The sequence below is a fragment of the Elgaria multicarinata genome, chromosome 2 (assembly GCF_023053635.1).
Source record: "Elgaria multicarinata webbii isolate HBS135686 ecotype San Diego chromosome 2, rElgMul1.1.pri, whole genome shotgun sequence".
Taxonomy (NCBI): Eukaryota; Metazoa; Chordata; class Lepidosauria; order Squamata; family Anguidae; genus Elgaria; species Elgaria multicarinata.
This window is the reverse complement of record NC_086172.1, coordinates 91,915,754-91,935,057: the sequence shown is the minus strand read 5'-3', so window position 1 is coordinate 91,935,057 and position 19,304 is coordinate 91,915,754. Positions and strand designations below refer to the sequence as shown.

At 41.2% G+C, this 19,304-nt stretch overlaps 1 protein-coding gene across 1 annotated transcript in view; it reads right to left on the bottom strand.

Moving 5' to 3' along the window:
- PTPN5 (protein tyrosine phosphatase non-receptor type 5) overlaps nt 1–1,980 on the bottom strand; it is a 64,604-nt gene extending 62,624 nt beyond the window's left edge. Inside the window, exon 1 of the mRNA XM_063118757.1 lies at nt 1,906–1,980. The gene's annotated coding sequence lies outside the window, so the exon portion shown is untranslated. The remainder of the gene's footprint in view (nt 1–1,905) is intronic.
- Nucleotides 1,981–19,304: the final 17,324 nt, after the last annotated feature.

The following is a 19,304-nucleotide window of genomic DNA, read 5'->3' as shown; positions in this document are numbered from 1 at the left end:
TGGCAAGTGGGGTGGAGGTGAGATGTGTGTATCTAGAGTGGGAAAGAAGGTTTTGAGAATTGGCATGATGCAGGGTGGGTGGGGCAGTGGGGAGCAGTAGGGGTGTGGGGAAGTGGCTAAAGATTGGCATTGCATAGAGAACAGCGGGGAACCAGCAGAGACATAAGAAGATGCCCTAGCATGAAACAGGCCAATTGGAGACAGGAGATGTAGCAATAGTGCAAGGGATGGTGGGGTATACTTTCCACCATAAAGGAAGCTGGATATCTGCCCGCCCAGGCAGGAGGACTACAGAGGAGTGGGGAAGAAATAAACTATGCACAGTAGCTTATTTGGCTGATTGTGTCATGAGGCACAGTGGACTATTTCTCAAATAAGTTACTATGCATAGCTTATTAACCCACCATGGGTTAAAGCGATGTGCAAACCTGTCCACTAACTGCATATATTTTAATAATGGAAGAAAATTGAATAGCTTATTTTCTTTAGAAGCAATAATTTAATGTAAAAAGAGTAATGTACACACCAACCTTATTTAAACTAGAAAACATAGGACAAAGTACACATTACACTAATCACATTGCTGAGGCTGGTCTTACTTTTCATTCTTGTGTAAACATACCTGAATCAGATTGGGACCACAGCACTCTAGGAGGGGAGGGTTAAATTATTCTCCCCATCTGCTTTTTTCTGGAAATCTTGCCCCACTTCCATGAAGGGGAGGGTTTAAAAAAAAACCTCCACTGACTCCAATTGAGACCTTTCCCCCTCCTTCATTAAACCCCACCCCCCTGTGGGGGATTTCAGAGAAAAACCAGGGTGAGGTTTCATCCTCCCCTCCCAGAGCACCATGTTCCAGATCTGAATTGGAGGCACACAGACTTACATAGGAGTAAATAGTAAGACAAGTCTCAGCTACACGCTATGCGATTCATTTAACATGAAGTTTGGCTCACGTTATGAACAAAATTAGCCCTGTGACTTCAGAGATAATTTATCCAAGGCTATTGGCTTAAAGAATAATTGTTATCATCAGTATAGTTTTTCAAGCATGAATGAGCACCATCCTCCTCAAAAATCTAAATCAATTTTTTAAGGAACTGAATGGGTGAAAAGCATTTAGTAAGTACCTTTGGCACCCTATGTGATAGCACGTCCCCTGCCTACACTGATAGTGTGGGAGCCCTGTTAGTCATCCAAAGTGCGTATGTTATTGGCACCATGCCCTTGCTGTATTGTACGTTAAGAAAGATGATCAATTATTTTATTTTTACTTTTACTTTACGTAAAAGGAAGTCAGTGGTCTTTTCATCATCATTCTAAGGTGGCTGTTATACTACATCCAAAGAGCATGGTACCTAGGTTGCTTGTTTAAAGCAAGGACTTTCAGGAATGCACAGTCAGTGGGAATAGTAAGATCCCATTCTATGCACAATCCACTAAAGGTTGTTTCACATATTATAAAATTCACATGCAGAAGTTACTTCTATGTGAGAAATTACACAGATCCTGGGCAGAGATCATAACATGTGATGAAGCTATGTACAAGTAATTCATTTTTACAGGATTTTCATGATCATAATGTATTATACTCTGTATGTAGGATTTCACTTGAACCAGCAAGTAAATCTTTTAGATTTGCTCCTGATTTCCATCAGATGAGAGTTAACCCTGCTGTTACATATGTGGAAAACAATTTTTCTCCTTTTCTATTTTTATTTATTTATTACATTTCTATACAGCCCAATAGCCAAAACTCTCTGGGCAGTTTACATAAATTAAAACCCTAAAATACACCATGCTAAAACATAATATAAAACCTTTACAAGTTTAAAACAAATCTAAGCCCAAATAACAACTAGAATAAAAACCTACTCAGAGTATTGGCAAATACTATAAACTTACCAAGCAATCAGTCATTCTATGTACCACAGATTCCAGGATTTCCCCAGCTGAATCATCAGTTATTATCGCCTTCTTCGAAAGAAAGAAAGAAAGAAAGAAAGAAAGAAAGAAAGAAAGAAAGAACAGCGAGCTGTTCAGTGGGTATGAATGAGAATTTTAGAAGACAAGCAACCTCACATTTAGCTGAATCAAAACTCTTTTGTACAGTAATGGGGAGAGGGGTGTGGAAACCACAAAAGGGACTAAGAACAAAAGATGAGACCGTTTGCAAAATTGCTAGTACATTTCTAGAAAAATAATCCATGAATGAGAAATCTGCACCCCAGAGATCTCTTAATAGCCTCACATATGCAAGCAAATATATTTGAGTCATTATTTCATCACGAATCCCTAATTTTGCTTTGGTCAAACAAATAACAGTTCCCTAAAAACTGATCCGCAGGTCCAGGGACATGTTTCAGGAGGCAGCAGCCACAATCTAGAAAAGACCAGGGCACTTGCAGAAGGGATCCACAAAGCATACTTGATTTTTCCCCACAGCAGTTCCCCGTTGGTGAACAGCAAACCATTGCTTAAATACATGGATGTTCCATCTATACAAAAGTGTTCATTACATGGAGAGAGCATCCATGATTACAAAGTACAACTTAATATGGTTTTATAAAAAAAAAAGGGGGGGGGAAGACATCTTGTTATTCTATACCGAAAGAGAAAGCATTTCCAAAGAACATATGTGACTCAGGAAGTGACAAAATAAGCCACTCTTTAAAAAATGACTCATACAATTAAGCTTTATTCAAAATAATTGGCTATGCCTGACTTTTCACTATAGGATTTTACTAATACTGTATCTGGATACAGCAAAGTCATTTGATAAAACAAAATAATTTTTATTAGGAAGGTAGTAGTAACTCTTCTGTCCATTTTTGACATACATACCAACAACTTGGGGAGAAAACCCACACAAATCAGGATGGCAACTGCATTTAAGAATCCAGGATCATTAAGTGAGAAGGACTTTCAAAGAACAGCCTAAAGCAAGAATACTTCTCATCTGCTGCAAGTCAGCACATTGGTTTGCATATTATGCTAGTCCATAGTTTCTAATCCATGGTTTGTTGCCCTACCCAGGGTTTGGCTGGCAAACGATCAAACAAACTGTGGTTTGTTTTCTCAATCCCTATGTTGTTTGTTTCCCTTCTTTGTCTCCCTCCCTGTATCCCATATGCCTTTGTGGTGCTATAGTACTGGTATGTACAGGGACTGGTGTTGGGTTTTTTTTTACTGCTCTTGCCTGCTGCCTTTGTGGCCTGGCAAAACAACCTATGAAAACCCACAATTCTGGCTTTGTACAGGGCAACCCATGGTTTAAACAGCTCAGAGTACACAACCCAACAACAAACCATACATTCTCTTTCTAGGTTGTTAGCCATAGTTTGCTAGAATGGCGGGCTTCACATGTAATGACAATCCAGAGTACAGATTGGGTATGGGTTGAGTATGGTTGTCACTGAATTATGGGTTGTCGTTATGTGCAAACCTTGCACTATGGCTTAACTACAGGTTGTTAACCATGAACAATCAAGGAAGAGAACCCATGTTGTTGGGCTGTGAATTCTGGGTTCTTTGTGGTTAACAATCCAAAGTTAAACCATAATGCAAGGCTTGCATGTAAAGACTACCCATGATTCAACAACCCATGATTCAATGATAACCTATATGCAGCCTGTTCGTGAAAACCAATACAACAATCCAGAATTCAACAACTCATGGGTTAGCATTATGTGCAAACTCAGCCTATATATGATACAACTGACCATAATCTGCATACGTAACATCACTGATGCATAGGAATAAAATATACTGTAGCTATCATTATACCTAAACAGCTTTGATTCCCCCCACCCCCAAATAAAAGAACTGGCTTTTAGACTAACTCTGAGTCAACTACAGGTAGCAGTTCACTGTGACGAGAAAAATATTCAAGACTGCATCTTTCATAGAAGTGGTCATGCCACCATGACTTTTCTTATCAAATGTAGCTTGCTTGTGGGCTTCCCAGAAATATCTGACTAACCACTGTTAGAAACAGAATACTAGACTAAATGGACTCTTGATCTGATTGTGCAGGGCTATTATGTTCTCAAGTAGCTGACATACAGGCAAAGAATGGAGACAAATCACAAAATATAGCCATGAGTCAATGGCCTGGTTTGTGTGTGATGGCAACCTAGGTGTTTTTTTTAAAAAAACCTTCAGTTACTGTGAATGAACCAGCTTGGTAGTTCACATGGCGTGATCACTCCTGCTTGGCTCTTCCTGTCAGCAGGAGCAGCTATACAAACCACAATCAACTAAACAACCCAGGAGCACTCTGTTCTTGGGTTGCTTAGTGTGACATCTGTACCCAGAACTCTAACTTGTCTCTCCCCTGACAAGCCAGAATTGGACCCATGGTGAAACCCTGCGTTGTTTAGCCACTTCTGTTGGTAGCAGGAGCCAAGCAAGAGCAATTCAGCCATGTGAACTAGCACTCTGGCCTGTTCCTGGTAATCCAGGGTTTTGAAAAACCTGAGTTGTTAAGACATGCAAACTGGGTCAATCTTTCTTTCAAACCACAAGGAAGAAAGTCCTTGCAATCAATTGCTGCTGCCCATAAAATTATGCCATTTTCTAGGAAGTTAATTAATATAGCTTGGTCCACATTTGTGAAATAATCTAACAGTAATTTCCAATTGCCATATATCAAGGTGCAGGACAGGAAAGAATGTGGGCCAATTTAGATTTAGATTTTTTTCCCACATGCCACTCTAGGAATGCATTTGCTTGGATAACCCAAGGTGTGATAGAGCTCCACCATAGATACAGAAATGGTCTTCCTGAAGATATTTGTGACCATTGAAGCCCCTTTTTTTTTTGAGGCATCACAACAACAGGAATTACAGAAAGATGCAAATATATCATTGTATGGGCCAATCACCCATCACATTTGCCACGGAAATGCTACCTTAGAAAGGTTGGAATGCTGTGATCTGGGGGTGTCCCAGGCAAAGGATTACATGCTCTGTGGAATATTGGAATGGCCACAGCTGAGGATAGTATCGGCTCAATCACATAAAGGTGCATTAGGTCCTGAGAACTGACCCTGAAAAGAGAAACCTTAAGCTTAACCAATGTGAAAGTCACTGCTCTAGCTCCTAGTCTATTGGAGATAGCAATGCTTAGTATGGAGCAATTCCCTTCATAGAAATGTTGTATCATATCGCTTCCCTCTTGGAAGCGATATGATACAACATTTCTATGAAGGGAATTGCTTATATGACCTTCTCCATCATATAAGCATAGCTAGGCTGGCTAGATACTGCAAAAAAAGAGCTAAGGTTGTCTTTTCCCCATCCATTCATGATATCTTCAACCCTTGTAGACTTGTTCAATATCAATACAAACTCATTTAGCTACAGTGAAGGATTCCACTCTCAATCTGGTGGGTTTTCAGAACTAAATCTAAATATACATTTTAATCTAAATATAACACCATGGGCAGTATCCAATATTGCTGTTGTGCTATCCTGCTCATTCCATTGCACCAGTGGGACCCACCACTAGCATGATAGGGACTAACCACTTCATAAAGCAACCCCAGAAATACTTGTTTCCTGATTGGGACAGGTCAGCAGAGCTCCCTTCTGTGAGCTCCACTGATCTGTCCATTTGAGGAAACAAATCTAATTCTTTTGAAACCACCAGAACCGGAAAATGAGAAACGTTTGTTGTTGTTGCATTTTTTAAATTAATTCCCCCCCACACACACATTTGGATCTTGGCACAAAGTAAGTGATGCTAAAGACATTGGACTTGCGAACATATGGAAATGGACTGTTTGGAATAGCCTAGATAATATGTTTAGATAATGGAACTTTCAGTCAACCCACATGACTTCAATCAATGAGAAAACATAGTTAATTCAAAGGATATGATTCACATACGTTGCTATTTAATAGCCATATTTTTACCAGTTAAGTCGTGACTGTACTGTTTTTTTTTGGGGGGGTGGATTAAGTTTTCCAGTTAAAGCCAATTCCTATTTTTACAAATTCATTCATGTACACCTATGTTACAGTAGAGTAGATTCATAGTTACCCAAGATAGTATATGCAAAGGGCAGAATCCAATGGGGCACTTCTGCCCTGATGACTGCATTGCACAACCAGCCCCCACTGCTTGCGCAATAGTGCTTTAGTGTTCCCGGGGTGACCTGAAATGAGCAGAAACACTTGTTTCTGGAAGGAGACAGGTAGGCGGAACATGTAAAAAGCAGCTCTGCTGACCCGCCTCCTTCCAGAAATTAGTGTGTCCACTCAATTTGGGGCTTCCCCTAAATCTCCCTTGTGTAAGCAGTGAGTCCTGCTTGCAGAACGCAGCCAGCAGGACCCACCACTTACACAACAGAATTGGCTGGATGGAAAAGAACTGGCACTGGATACTGCCCAAACACTCTATCATCTTTGTGGGAACTTTTCATAGTATTTTGAACCACTGTCCTCCAGTGGCCCAATCCAGGCTTCCATTGGCATATTTTTTCATTGTACACTTAGAGTTGCTGATCCACTTGTACAAAGAACTGAACTTGCAGGTTGGCTCCATCTGTTGAAATGTATAGGAAAACCTTTTAGTGAGGGGAACTTAGTACGTGTATTAGGGCTTCCATATTTATTAAAAACAATGAGAGGATTTGCACACAGCTGCATTCAAACATGAGATTGGCTGTTTTGTCTGCAAAACAAATATATTGACAAGGAAAACAGCTCTATACAAAAGGCACAACCCAGCAAAATTCAATCACAAGCAAGTCCTGTTGAAAATAATATAATGGGATTTAATCACAATTTATGACTCTCGCTGATTTCAATGGGACCTAATTTTTGCTGGATTGTGTCTAAAATTGATCGTTTTATAACCAAGATGACAGCACTTAGTTTTCAAACTTATTTCATTGCCTTCCATTAAAATCAGTCCCTACACTCAAAAATAAATAAATATTAATTTGTTTATGGACTGAGAAAGGGACAAAAACAATTTATAACAATTATTTAGCAACATCTTGCCCCAAATCAGAGCTAACATGCACTTAGTCTCCAGTTTCTAACACTGGACACTGTGTGTGTCATGTCTGGGAATACAAGCATTTAATATAATTGCTACAGATTATGTCTGATTCATGAGGTTCTGAAGCAAATTTCTATTGTCCACATTTTCCCATGCATCTGAATACAAATCCAGTGTTTTCTTTAGAAACTTTGGTCTGTACTCAGGCTGACTGTTAACAGTAATTCAGATGATTACTGATCCTCAAGTAGCTGTAGAAATAACCTTATAGCAAGTAGGTCAACATTATCTCACCACTAATGGAAAGAGCCACCTCCAGTGAAAACGTCTTCCACTGTCATCAACAGGAACATGTTAGATCAATTAAAAGGGCATGGATTACATTTATCCTTATGCTAGAATATTTTTGCAAAAAGATACTTTCCTCCTTGTTTATTTTACCCAAGAAAATGTGATGTAAGATCTTTCAAGAATTAAATAGGGAAAGGACAAGGGAGAGAGAAGGGTTTTTTTTTTGCTTCTTAATTTGCTTTTTTGCAGGTTGAAATTTTTTTTTAGAGTGGGGAGCAGCAAGGAAAAAGTGAAGTTGAAACTAATGGAGCACATTGGCTGTGCCAGTTCATCAGCTATAAAATAAATGTATGACCAAAATGGCAAAGAGAGGCCATAGCTAGATGGGGTGATATCCTGGGGATCACCCCGAGATCGTCCCTGTGCGTTCACCTGATACACAAGGCATCCTGGGAGCAGAGAGGGATGATCCCTCCCTTGGCCTGGGATATTACCCTACCCATTTTTCCTGGTCTCGGGATGATCCCGAGACCGTGGAACATGTAGCCTGCCTTCGCTGTAATGCAAGGAGCCAGGAACCCATCGGGGGGTGAGGAGTGTGAAGTTTTTATTTTAAAAAAAACTTACAATTTTGGTGGAGCGCTCATGCGCTCTTTCTCCTTTAAGAAAAATAAATCAAAAATGGAAGCCGCAATGTTGCACGCCGACAACGCCGACAATCTCACGATCATAAAATCGCGAGATCGTCGCCCTCCAACCCCCTCATCTAGACATGGCCAGAGACACAATCACAATATTTAGCTACAAAGCTGAATACTGAAGTGATTAAGAATGGTTCATACAGAGGGAAGAAATACATATAATACTAAAGTTACATTCTCTCCTGCCCCCACCTCCATACCTTTGTATCCATTATCCTCACTCTCACCATGTTTACACAATAATTTCATGTAATTATGAGCATCTCAATTTTTCAAAGGGAGATGAAACAAACCAATTGGCCTCTATTTATTCTGCCTCTCTTGCTCGCTGTTCTTAAACATGATGAACTACTGAGTAGTCAGTCAAGTGGAATGGTGCTTCTGATTCATGCTGTCTGCAATGGTGCCTCGGCAGAAGAGATGGGAGCTCCCGCGTTCAAAGCTAACAGAGTGCACCTTGCTAACAGAGCAGACAGAGAGCCCATTTGGATTACCATTTTACCATATATTCTATTACACATTTGATGCTGATGCACGATAAAATCCTCCTTATAACCACTTGAGAGGATGAATGTAAAACACATGACCAAGCTACTCCTAGTGAGTGAGCTTATCTTGGTATAGTTTGTTTTTTAATTATCTATACCGGTTTAGTAATTGACTGGATACTGAGGTAGCACTGAAGATATGTGCCAATGTTAAGCAATCTCAAGGGGTGTGGCTAGTAAACACTGAGAACCAATGTGGTATAGTGGTTAGTATTGGACTGGGATTTGGGAGACCTGGGTTCTAGTCCCTACTCAGCCATGAAGCTCACTGGGTGACTTTGGCCAAGTCACTGACCGTCAGCCTAGCCAACCTCACAGGAGGATAAAATGTTGTGAGGATAAAATGAAGAGGAGGATAATCATATACTTCCTTGGGGTCCTTGGAGGAAAGGCGGGATATAAATATAACAAACAAACAAAGTCAAGTTAAGACAAGTATAAATTAATAATAAACTAGGGTGACCATATTTTGGAAACCAAAAAGGAGGACAACATGATCGGCCCCCAAGGGGGCATGTCCAGCACCAAGGGGGCGTGCCCACCCGAACATAGCCTTGGTCACATGTCTGATTTTACAGCACACATTTAAGACAAATCTATTCTACATAACATCTTAATGTTAAAATCACTGAAATAAAGAACAAGTGAGAGATTCAATGTATCTGAAATTAACTTCACTCATTCCTACTTTTGTAGGTTTTGCTGTACTTTGAAGCTTTTGCTCTATTCTTTGTGTTACATTCTCCCCTTCCCTCAAATATCTTTTCTGACTGTATCTTCACTCATTGCAAGCTGCTGTTGTTGTTAACAGGGTTTGATACTGGCCGGCCGGATGGCTGGCTTTTTTAAATTTCAATTTTTTAAAAAAGCTTGTGTATAATTGTCACAAGTTTCTCTACTCTAACATTAGGGTGGGTGTTGTGGCAGTGAACACTGCTTTGCCCATTCACACTTCTCACTTATACACATTAGCTTCTCAAGGCTTGTGTGTTGGCACCACTTCACACATCCAGACTTTGAACTCCTGTCTACTTCCTGCACAAACATGCAACTCTGAGACCCTCTTCCTAATGCCCTGCGTTTCATGCCAGCACCATGGTGCTAAGTTACAATAAATGTCTCTGGGCTGTCTGGGCAGCTTCTGTTGTCTCTCACTCTAAGTCAATGCAGATAAACCAAAGCCTCCAGCCTCAAACAATCTCTCTCTCTCTCTCTTCCCCACCCACAAAGTCTCCCAATGGTCCAGCTAGGCTGCACACTTGTGGCTTTGGATATTGCTTATTGCAGGTTATTGCTTGGTCATGTCTGGTGACTCTTTCATCATCATCATATCCTGCCTTTTGCCCAATACTTTAAAAACCTCTGCCACCAGCCACCTCCACCTCCTCTCCTCCTGCACAACTTTGATGCACTCTTAAAACACTCTGCGTGGCAAGCCAGTCTCAGGGCCAAGCTACAGGTGCATCTGGGTTGCCTTCAGCCTCTCTCTGCCTCATGCCAGCCTGCCAACATTTCCAGCCTCAAATAACCCCCACCCCTTCTCTCTCTGCCAAAGTCTCCCAACGCTCCAGCCAGGCTGTGCACTTTTACCCTGTGGCTGGGGGTAGGGCAACAGCTTATAGCTTGGTTGCATCCGGTGACTCTTGCTTTTTTAAAAAAACTCCGCCGCCTCTGCCTTCACCAAAACTGGACTCTGAGACACTCCTAAAAAGGCTCTGTGTGGTACGGCAGCCTCTTAGGGCTCAGCTACAGCCATCTCTGAGTTGTGTCTTCAGTCTAACTCTGTCCCTAAGAGATATGCCAGCCAGCCAAAGCCACAAATCTATCTATTTTTCTCTGGTATGCACTTCAAATGTTCTGCATTGCATTCCAGCAGTGCAGTCAGAGCCTAGCTCACAAGTGTACAAAGTGACGTAGAAGGGAAGTGGTAGCGAAGCAAAGCAATGATATGTCAGGTTCCAACATTCGCAGCAACAGGGCATCCGCAAAGAAGAGAGCCTCTCTCTTGACTGGCACCTTACTGTTGGTCATGAGAGTTTTTCTCTAAAGGTGACCCTTCATCATCCATGATGTGGAAAGGCCTCTGGCCCATTCTGTTTTGCCCTGTGGGCTGCTTTGACTGACCTCTCCTTTCCCACATTTTGATTTGTGAATGCCTTGCCTCTGCTGAGCTCCAGGTACCTGACTGCACACCAAATCTGCAACAGGAAAGGTGCTCTGCTTGCCCAGGACGTCTTACCTAAAGACTAGAGATCCCCTTAATTCCAAGAGCTGAAACTGCTCAATGTGCAACACCCCAAAGAGGAGGTTTGACAACCTGAGTTTGAAGGATATGGCTCCAGCAGTTTTAAAAAACAATAATTTTAAAACTTTGAACTTTTAAAAAAATCCTTAAAAAAACAATGGATGAACAGATCTGATTCAAACTTGGCATGGCTAAATTTATTTATTTTATTTATTTATTACACTTATATACAGCTCCCATAGCCAGGGCTCTCTGGGCGGTTTACAGAAATTCTAAAATTGAGGTAAAAACAAGTATACAAAATTTAAAACTCTAAAACACAGAACATACACACATAAAGCATTAAAAACTGATTAAAAACTAAACATGTGGGTAATTAGGATGTGCCGCCATATGCCTGGGCAAAGAGGAAAGTCTTAACCTGGCGCCGGAAAGATAGCAGCGTTGGTGCCAGGCGAGCCTCATCAGGGAGATCATTCCACAGTCTGGGGGCCACCACCGAAAAGGCCCTATCCCTTGTTGCCACACTCCGAGCCTCTCTCGGAGTAGGCACCCGGAGGAGGACCTTAGATGTTGAACGTAGTGACCGGGTATATTCACTTCGGGAGAGGCGTTCCATCAGGTATTGTGGTCCCAAGCTGTGTAAGGCTTTATAGGTCAAAACCAGCACCTTGAATTGGGCTCGGAAACATACAGGCAGCCAGTGCAAGCGGACCAGAGCAGGTGTTATATGAACCTTCTGGTTCCCGAAATCAATCTGGCCGCTGCATTTTGCATGAGCTGCAGCTTCCGAACCATCTTCAAAGGCAGCCCTACATAGAGCGCATTGCAGTAATCTAACTTGGAGGTTACCAGACAACTGAAGCCAGGTTATCCCTGTCTAGATAGGGGCGTAGCTGGGCCACCAACCGGAGTTTGTAGAAGGCACTCCGTGCCACTGAGGTCACCTGAGCCTCAAGTGATAATGATGGGTCTAAAAGAACCCCCAAGCTACGATCTCTCCTTAAGAGCTGTCATGGTGCCAACTTTCAGCCCTTTATCTTTAAAAAATGTCATTTAAAAAAATAATAATTTTAAAACCTCAAACTTTTAAAAAATCCTAAAACTCAATGGATAAACAGATCTGTTTCAAACTTGGCATAGCCAAAGTCCTTGTTAAGAGCAATCATAGTGCCAAGTTTCATCTCTTTATCTTTAAAAATAACATTTTTAAAAAATAATAATTTCAAATCCTCAAATTTTAAAAAATTCCTAAAAATCAATGGATGAATGGATCTGTTTCAAATTTGGTATGACTAGAGCTCTACCTAAAAGCTATCATGGTGCTAAGTTTCATCTCTTTATCTTTAAAAATGACGATTCTAAAAATAATAATTTTAAAACCTCAATTTTTAAAAAAATCCTAAAAAATCAATGGATGAACGGATCTGTTTCAAATTTGGTATGACTAAAGCCCTACCTAAGAGCTACCATCGTGCCAAGTTTCATGTATTTAGCTTTAAAAATGACAGAGTTATAAGCATTTTTGTTAATTCCCATTAGAACTGCTCTTTGGCTGGGGAAGATTGGAAAAATCCAGATTCCCCCTCCCCCTCCTGAATTTGTCCTCAAAAACCCGGACAAATCTGGGCAAATCTGGTCATATGGTCACCCTAAATAAACTAAAACTAATTGGGAGGGGCCAAAGTGTACTGGTAGAGTTCATACGTTCATGCAGAAGGCACCAGGTTCAATCCCCAGCATCTACAGGTGCTGTCGAAAAGAATTCATTTAGAAACCCTGGAGAGCTGCTGCTAGTCAGTGTCAAAAATACTAGGTTAGATGGACCAAAGGTCTGATCCAATGGGCTTTCTACGTTGCACCCAGCACAGCAAAAACTTTGGTTTTGCCTAGTAAATTTTGCAAAAAGAAATGATGGACTAGCTATTTCAAATACATGAAACACAGATTCTGCTTTGTTGCAAACCCCTAGCATTAGACCTGACCCTTAAAACTAGGAAGAAGTGAGTACTAACTTAAAAACAACATGTGCCTATATTAGAAAATAAAAACAAATGTCAAGGCATTTTCCCATAATAAATTCCGTTAGTGGAATTTTGCAAAGTCGCTGGAATTCAAAGTCTGTTTAGCAGGGCCAGCCCAAAGCATTTTGCTATCTGAGGCAAAGAACAAGATGGCACCTCTTAACGTTCCATGTACAAAACCCAACAAGACTGGCAGTTGTATCTTACTTCAATATTGTGGATGGGACAGTGTCCACCACTGCACCTGGAGGCAGGTGACTAGCTTTGGGCATGCAGGGCAGGCTTCATGGCACACAGCTCTCTCCTCCAAAACCTTTCTGCCACGTCCCAGCATCTGCCACCTGAGGCAACTGCTTCACTGTGCCTAACGGTAGGGCTGGCCCTGCTGTTTAGCTTTCGGTGTCTAAAGGCCAAACTAGGACGCATTCCTGGGTTGGGACCCTGACATGGGGGCTAGGGGATCTTTAACCCTTTGCCACTTGCTGCAGTCATGATCCAGATAATGCCCCCACCTATTCACACCTGCAATTTACTTTTAAAACGTCATTCCACAATTGCTAATTTCATTAACAGTGCTATGTCTTGTGTGGCACTGAGCCACATGTCATTCATTTCTGCTCCCACATAGTGACATTTCTGTTGTCTGATCTGTCTAAAAATGTTGTAAAACCTCAGGTACATTAGGCAGGATAACTTTGCAATGGTCCGGGTTCTCAACTTAAACTGTTCACTCTCCTCATACACTTCATTCAACTTTCTCTGGTTGAATATATTTTTCAGACCACTGAAACAATTGAGAAATTTGTCTACCAGAAGGGAAATTGGGATAAGTGTGCACACCATGAGCAATGATCCTTCTTCTGAACGACTATCATCTGTCTCCAACCCAAGTGCGTCTCACTAGCAGAATTTCCCCTGAAGACTATAGCAGGCCTTGCAATGTTCTGGACCTGGCAGGGCCAAGCAAAACTTCATATTAATCACATGAATGCAATTAACATGGAGATTTTTTGTAACTAGCAGTCATGCGTAGGGTGACCAGATGGCCCAGAAACCCCCGGAGACCTCCAGAAAGACGGGGATCTCTGGGGCAACTGGGACTGGGCCCCAATTTACTGGGGGAAAGGCCTTGAGGATGTGTTCCTGGACTTCCAGGAATGCATCCTCCAGCCCCACCCACTCCATGCTGATTTGGCCTTCTCCTGGGCTGCGCTGGCCCAGGACAAGGCCTGGATTGGCCCTGAGGAAGTGGGGTTGGAGGATGCATTCCTGGACTTCTGGGAACGCGTCCTCCAGCCCCCCACCCCACCCCAGGGCTGATCAGGCCTGAGAAGAAGCAAGTAGAAGGTAAGACTAAGGTGTGTGTGTGTGAGAGAGAGTGAATGGGTGAATGGGATGCCTGGTTGTTTGGGTAAATGGATGTGTGTGTGTGTGTGTGTGTGTGTGTGTGTGTGTGTGTTGGAGTGGGTGATCCTGAGTGTGTGTGTGTGTGTGTGTTTGTGTGCTGGCAGTGTGTGAGTGTATTGATGTCTGAATGGGATGCCTGGCTGACTATGAATGGATGCATGTGCATGTTTGCAGTGGGGGGGAGGGTTGTAGTTTTCTGTGTGAGATTTAGGGGGGATGATTTGGAGGTGATATTCTTATTAAATAATGCATTTTGACCCACAGACCTTCCTCTCCAATTTGTTTTATATAATTGGCATGATGTATGTTTTGTAAAAATTGTTCATCCTTCTTAAACATCTTTTTTAAAATTAACAGCATTGCCATCATCATCATCATCATCATCATCATCATCATTTATCCCTCTTTTCTTGCTCATGGTGGTTTTTCTAGATGAACATGATGGGCTTTGCCAAGTCATGCTGTCTTTTACTGATTCAGAAATTTCCTGACTATTGAACGTGTTTTAAGTATGACTGTTTTCTGGATGTTGGTGTGCATATATTTTAGTAGGCCTAATTTCTGAAGGTTTTCTGTAAAAAAAAAAAAGAAAAAAAGATGTGATGCTGGTGATTGATGTGACTAATGGAATAATTATAACTTTTTCCTGTTGCGATAGTTATTAAACTTCCATAGCCAGTGGTGTATATTTTCTCTCTTGTACCCTTCCTTTTGTGTAACATTCTTGTCATTAGATATTGCTATGTCAATGAAGTAGGTGTGTTTTTCGTTGTTGTTTTTGACTGTTATGTCTGGTTAAAGTTGAAACAAGCCAAGAGGTGCTAGCCTTTAGTCAATTTTGTTCCATGGCTAATGTTTGCAGGGTAATAGTATTTTAAATTCTTTCTGAATGCTTGTTTGCTTGTTTGTTGTACTAGATTTTTCTGTACTTGTCAACTGCTTCATTTGTTCAGTGGTAGCAGTATGCTGAATCTGTGAGTATGGATATGAGAAAGGTGATGGGGAAAGAGTGTTAAATGTTAGGAAAGGTTAGACTATGGTCATCCAGCAAAGGATTTGCAGTCAGAAAAGATATTTGAGGGAAGGGGAGACTGTATCACACAGAGTATAGCAAAAGCTACAAAAGTAGGAATGAGTGAAATTAATTTCAGATACATTGAATGTCTCACTTGTTCTTTATTCCAATGATTTTATGTAGAACAGGTTTGTCTTAATTGTGTGCTGTGATATCAGACATGTGACCAAGACCATGTTTGGGTGGGCACACCCCCGTGGGAGCTGAGTATGTTGGTGAGCAGGCCCCATTGGGGGCTGGACATGTTGTTAGGCACCCCCTCCCTTTGGCGGCAGCCATGTTGTCTTCCTTTTTGTTTTCCAAAATATGGTCACCCTAGGCATGGGGGCCCCAGTGGGAGTCTCCCTTGAAATCCAAATAGCAGCTTTTGAGAGGTATTGGGGGTTTTTTGGTCAGGATAGTGGCAAGGAGAGAAAGAGTTAAATTTCCAGAGGTTATTCAGGCTTCACCATCAGGTATCCCCAAGGCTGAATCTTCAATATGATTTAATCCTAACTGCTCCTCTTTTTAAAGCTAACACTAGCTAGTACTGGCAGTAAGCAACAGTGCAAGATGGATTGTTTTTGGCTCATCCAAATTACAGTTAACAGCAGGCAAACGTAAGGGTACATACTTCCAGAAAGTCTAGATGTTCCCTAGGTGTGCCAGCCTTGTCCTAGAATGTGTCTGGCTGCTATGTAAAGTATCAGATGATCTATTGTTTGAGAAGTACCAAATCCTCTCTCTCGAGGAAATTAGAGTTTTCTCAACACATACTCCTGTGGCCAACTGAGGCCAGGGATGCAGTTCACAGGAGATCAGAATTACAAATCTGGTGATGGTTCGCATCTAAGGTTTCCTCTTGTCTCTTCAACAGGCAGAAATTCAACAGGTGAAAATGTTCCCTCCACTACATCTCAGTGCAGGTATTGGAAACTTATAAGGCATTGTAACTGAGCTTATTTTATAGCAAACTGCTACATGAACCTGCCATAAGGTTTGGCTTACATATAGGAGCAGCATACATAGCATAAGGCATAGGATGAGAAAGACCTGATAAAAAGATGTGTTCTTTAGGCCTAATTTCAGCTGGAGGGAATTTTGGGAAGTGTTTGTTTGAATATCAAAGTTATATTTTTACTTTGAAAAAGAGAGAGGGTAAAGCTGCTGGTTAATGCACCTTTTTAATATATTTAATATATTAAAATATATGATATATTTGATCCATATGCCCATCAGGGTCAAGCAGCAGGCAGAAGTCCGCCGAGCTGCCCCCAAACAGGACATGGGGGAGATCACCCATCCCTAGCTACAGTGTCCTGCAAAGATTTACCTAGGTTGTGCTTTACTCCCACAACCTAGTTCTACTAGTCATCCACCCTCAATCCTTTGCCGTCTCTCCAACTCTCTCTGGTTCCCCAATATTTACCCAAAGGTTTCAAATGCTTTTTTAAAACGATGCTTCATTTCAGAAGCAGAGCTTTGCAAAGTACATATATGCAAATTATGTCAATTAGTTTTAAACTTTCTGCTGGTTTATCAATTTCATGTATTTACAGAACTAACTAAAAGTCTACACTCAACACGTGCTCACAGCAATTATCCACATGGGGCTCCCACTGTCTGAGGCATGCATGGATGTATAGAAAATGTACCAATTCTACTTTATCACTCCAGGCACTGCATTTTAAAGGCAATTACTGTGTTTCTTCAGTTAAAAAAAAGCCATTTGGTCTGCCATCTTAAACCTTTTAAAAATCAGTAGTGGAATAACTATAATAGCCTTGCAATACACGTCCTGCGGTGTTTTACAGTTAGAAAGCTTTCTACGTTTTAATCTGTTGGAAATACTAGATTTCTATTATATCGTAGAAAATGGGCTACCTTAAAATTTACAGAAGATCATGCAATCTAAAACAAAAAGTCTATTTTTTAAAACTACTTTTCAAAACACAGATATGAACATAAGCTTTCCTTCATCATTTTTAGTTTTTGGAGCAAGTGACGTGCTGAAAGACATGTTAACCCAGTGCATGCCATCTTTTTAATGGGCAGTCTCCCTGTACCTGTAATGGCTGCATAATGAGTAAAAATCACCAGCTGCCACATTTTGCATCACTTCATTTCAATACCTGGAACCTCTACATGGAGTTTTTTAACCCCATTTGAATTTGACAAGGTCATTTCATCTGAGCGTATTTTTCAGGATCCCACCACCCCCCATGCTTTCTTAGATTTTGTGTGGCAATTGGTAACTAATTTACTATTAAAAATCCCCCCCACATACAATTTTGACGTAAAAGAGGTTTGTCCACAAAGGTGGCTATCCAACATTGTGTGTTTTTAATTGAAAATAATTAATCTAGAAAAATTTCAGGAACTCATTCCATAATACCAATGACACTCCATCTTTTAGGCATGCAAAGACTGCAGATTTGCACATCATAATTCTGCAGCAGACTGCAGTTGTGAAGATTGAAATGCAATCCACAATTGAAATTCCTTACAGATTTGAAATTCAATCCACAATTGAAATTCCTTACAGATTTGAAATTTGATATTTTGCTCCAATTAGTTTCCTTTACTAAAGGTTTACTAAATATATTATTGGCAATCAAAGTAAGCTTTTCAAGAACTTAAGTTATTAGATCAAAGAAGAGAACACTGCAAGGCAGATCCTCTTTCAAAAACTAGCGCTTAAGGGCTCCAACACATGTAATGCTGCCCTTTCCCCTGCTATGTTTCTACATTATTTTAACTCCCATGCTCTTTGGCTTGTTTGCTGTTCTACTCCACTCCACCCCTTCTCTTTCTCCCTCCAGTTGATTGGTTGCTCGTTCCCCCCGCCCCTTTAATGAGACAGGTCCTTTCAGATGAGTACTTCAACCAGATCGCCTTTCCTCCCAGCAAAAGTGAAATGACCCTTTAGTCTGGCTTTTTGGGGGCATCAAGGGAGTACAATCCTGTCTCTGCAGAGATTTGGGCATTGTATAATTTTTAAAAAACTCTTTCGAGCCTGGGATGTAAGGTTTGGGTTTTATATTGAGGCTTGGAGCTGGCTGCTGGGAGAGATCACTTTTCCCTGCCAGGACCTGACGCAATCCATTCAAGCCAACAGCAAGGCTCCTGTCACAGCACACTCTGCCACCAAAGGAAAACCCACTCAAGGAAAGTAATCCAGACTTTGGGCATTCTAGGAAAAGACAGAAAAGGCTGGGTAAGAGGTGGGGTGTCAGCAGGACAGGCAGAGTGTGAGTACCATGCTGCAAATCTGCACACCAGCCATGGCGAGAGTGCACTAAATCACTGGTGTGATGGAGCTCTAAGACTAGAATGAAGCAGAACTTACTACAAAACTCAGTTCCATTGCAAATATATGCAAATAATGTTTGTTGAACCCAAGCTGCTCCATAATATCTTATCTTAGGCATCCATGAAATATCTTAGCTCCTTTATAAGCAAGCTAAACACGAAAGTCTATATCCTATTTTACAGAACAGAACTGAGAAGATTTACTGTTCAGCCTTAAAGCTTTGCAATCTAAAGGATCTTAATATTCATGCAAATGTTAAAATAATTACTTGGGGGGTGGGGTTGTGTCCCTGTGCAGATCTTGCTCACTTCAATGAAGCTTGCATAATATAACTTTAGAGCAGAGAGGAAGGGGCCATGTTTTCACATTGTACAATGAGAAGTTGACTTGGTGAGTACTTGAACACAGAAAGCAAAGAAGAGGAAGGAGTGAAAGATAAAGCCAAGACTTCACTTCATGTAGCACCTCATCAGTAGGGTGGGAAGTGAGGTTAACAATGAATATGGCAATATATAACGTGGGGCTGTCTTTGAAGACGGTTTGGAAGCTGCAGCTTATGCAAAATGCAGCGGCCAGATTGATAACCGGAACCAGAAGGTTTGAGCTATAAGACCGGCTCTGGCCCGCTTGCATTAGCTGCCTATACATTTCCGAGCCCAATTCAAGGTGCTGTTTTTAACCTATCAAGCCTTACACGGCTTGGGACCATA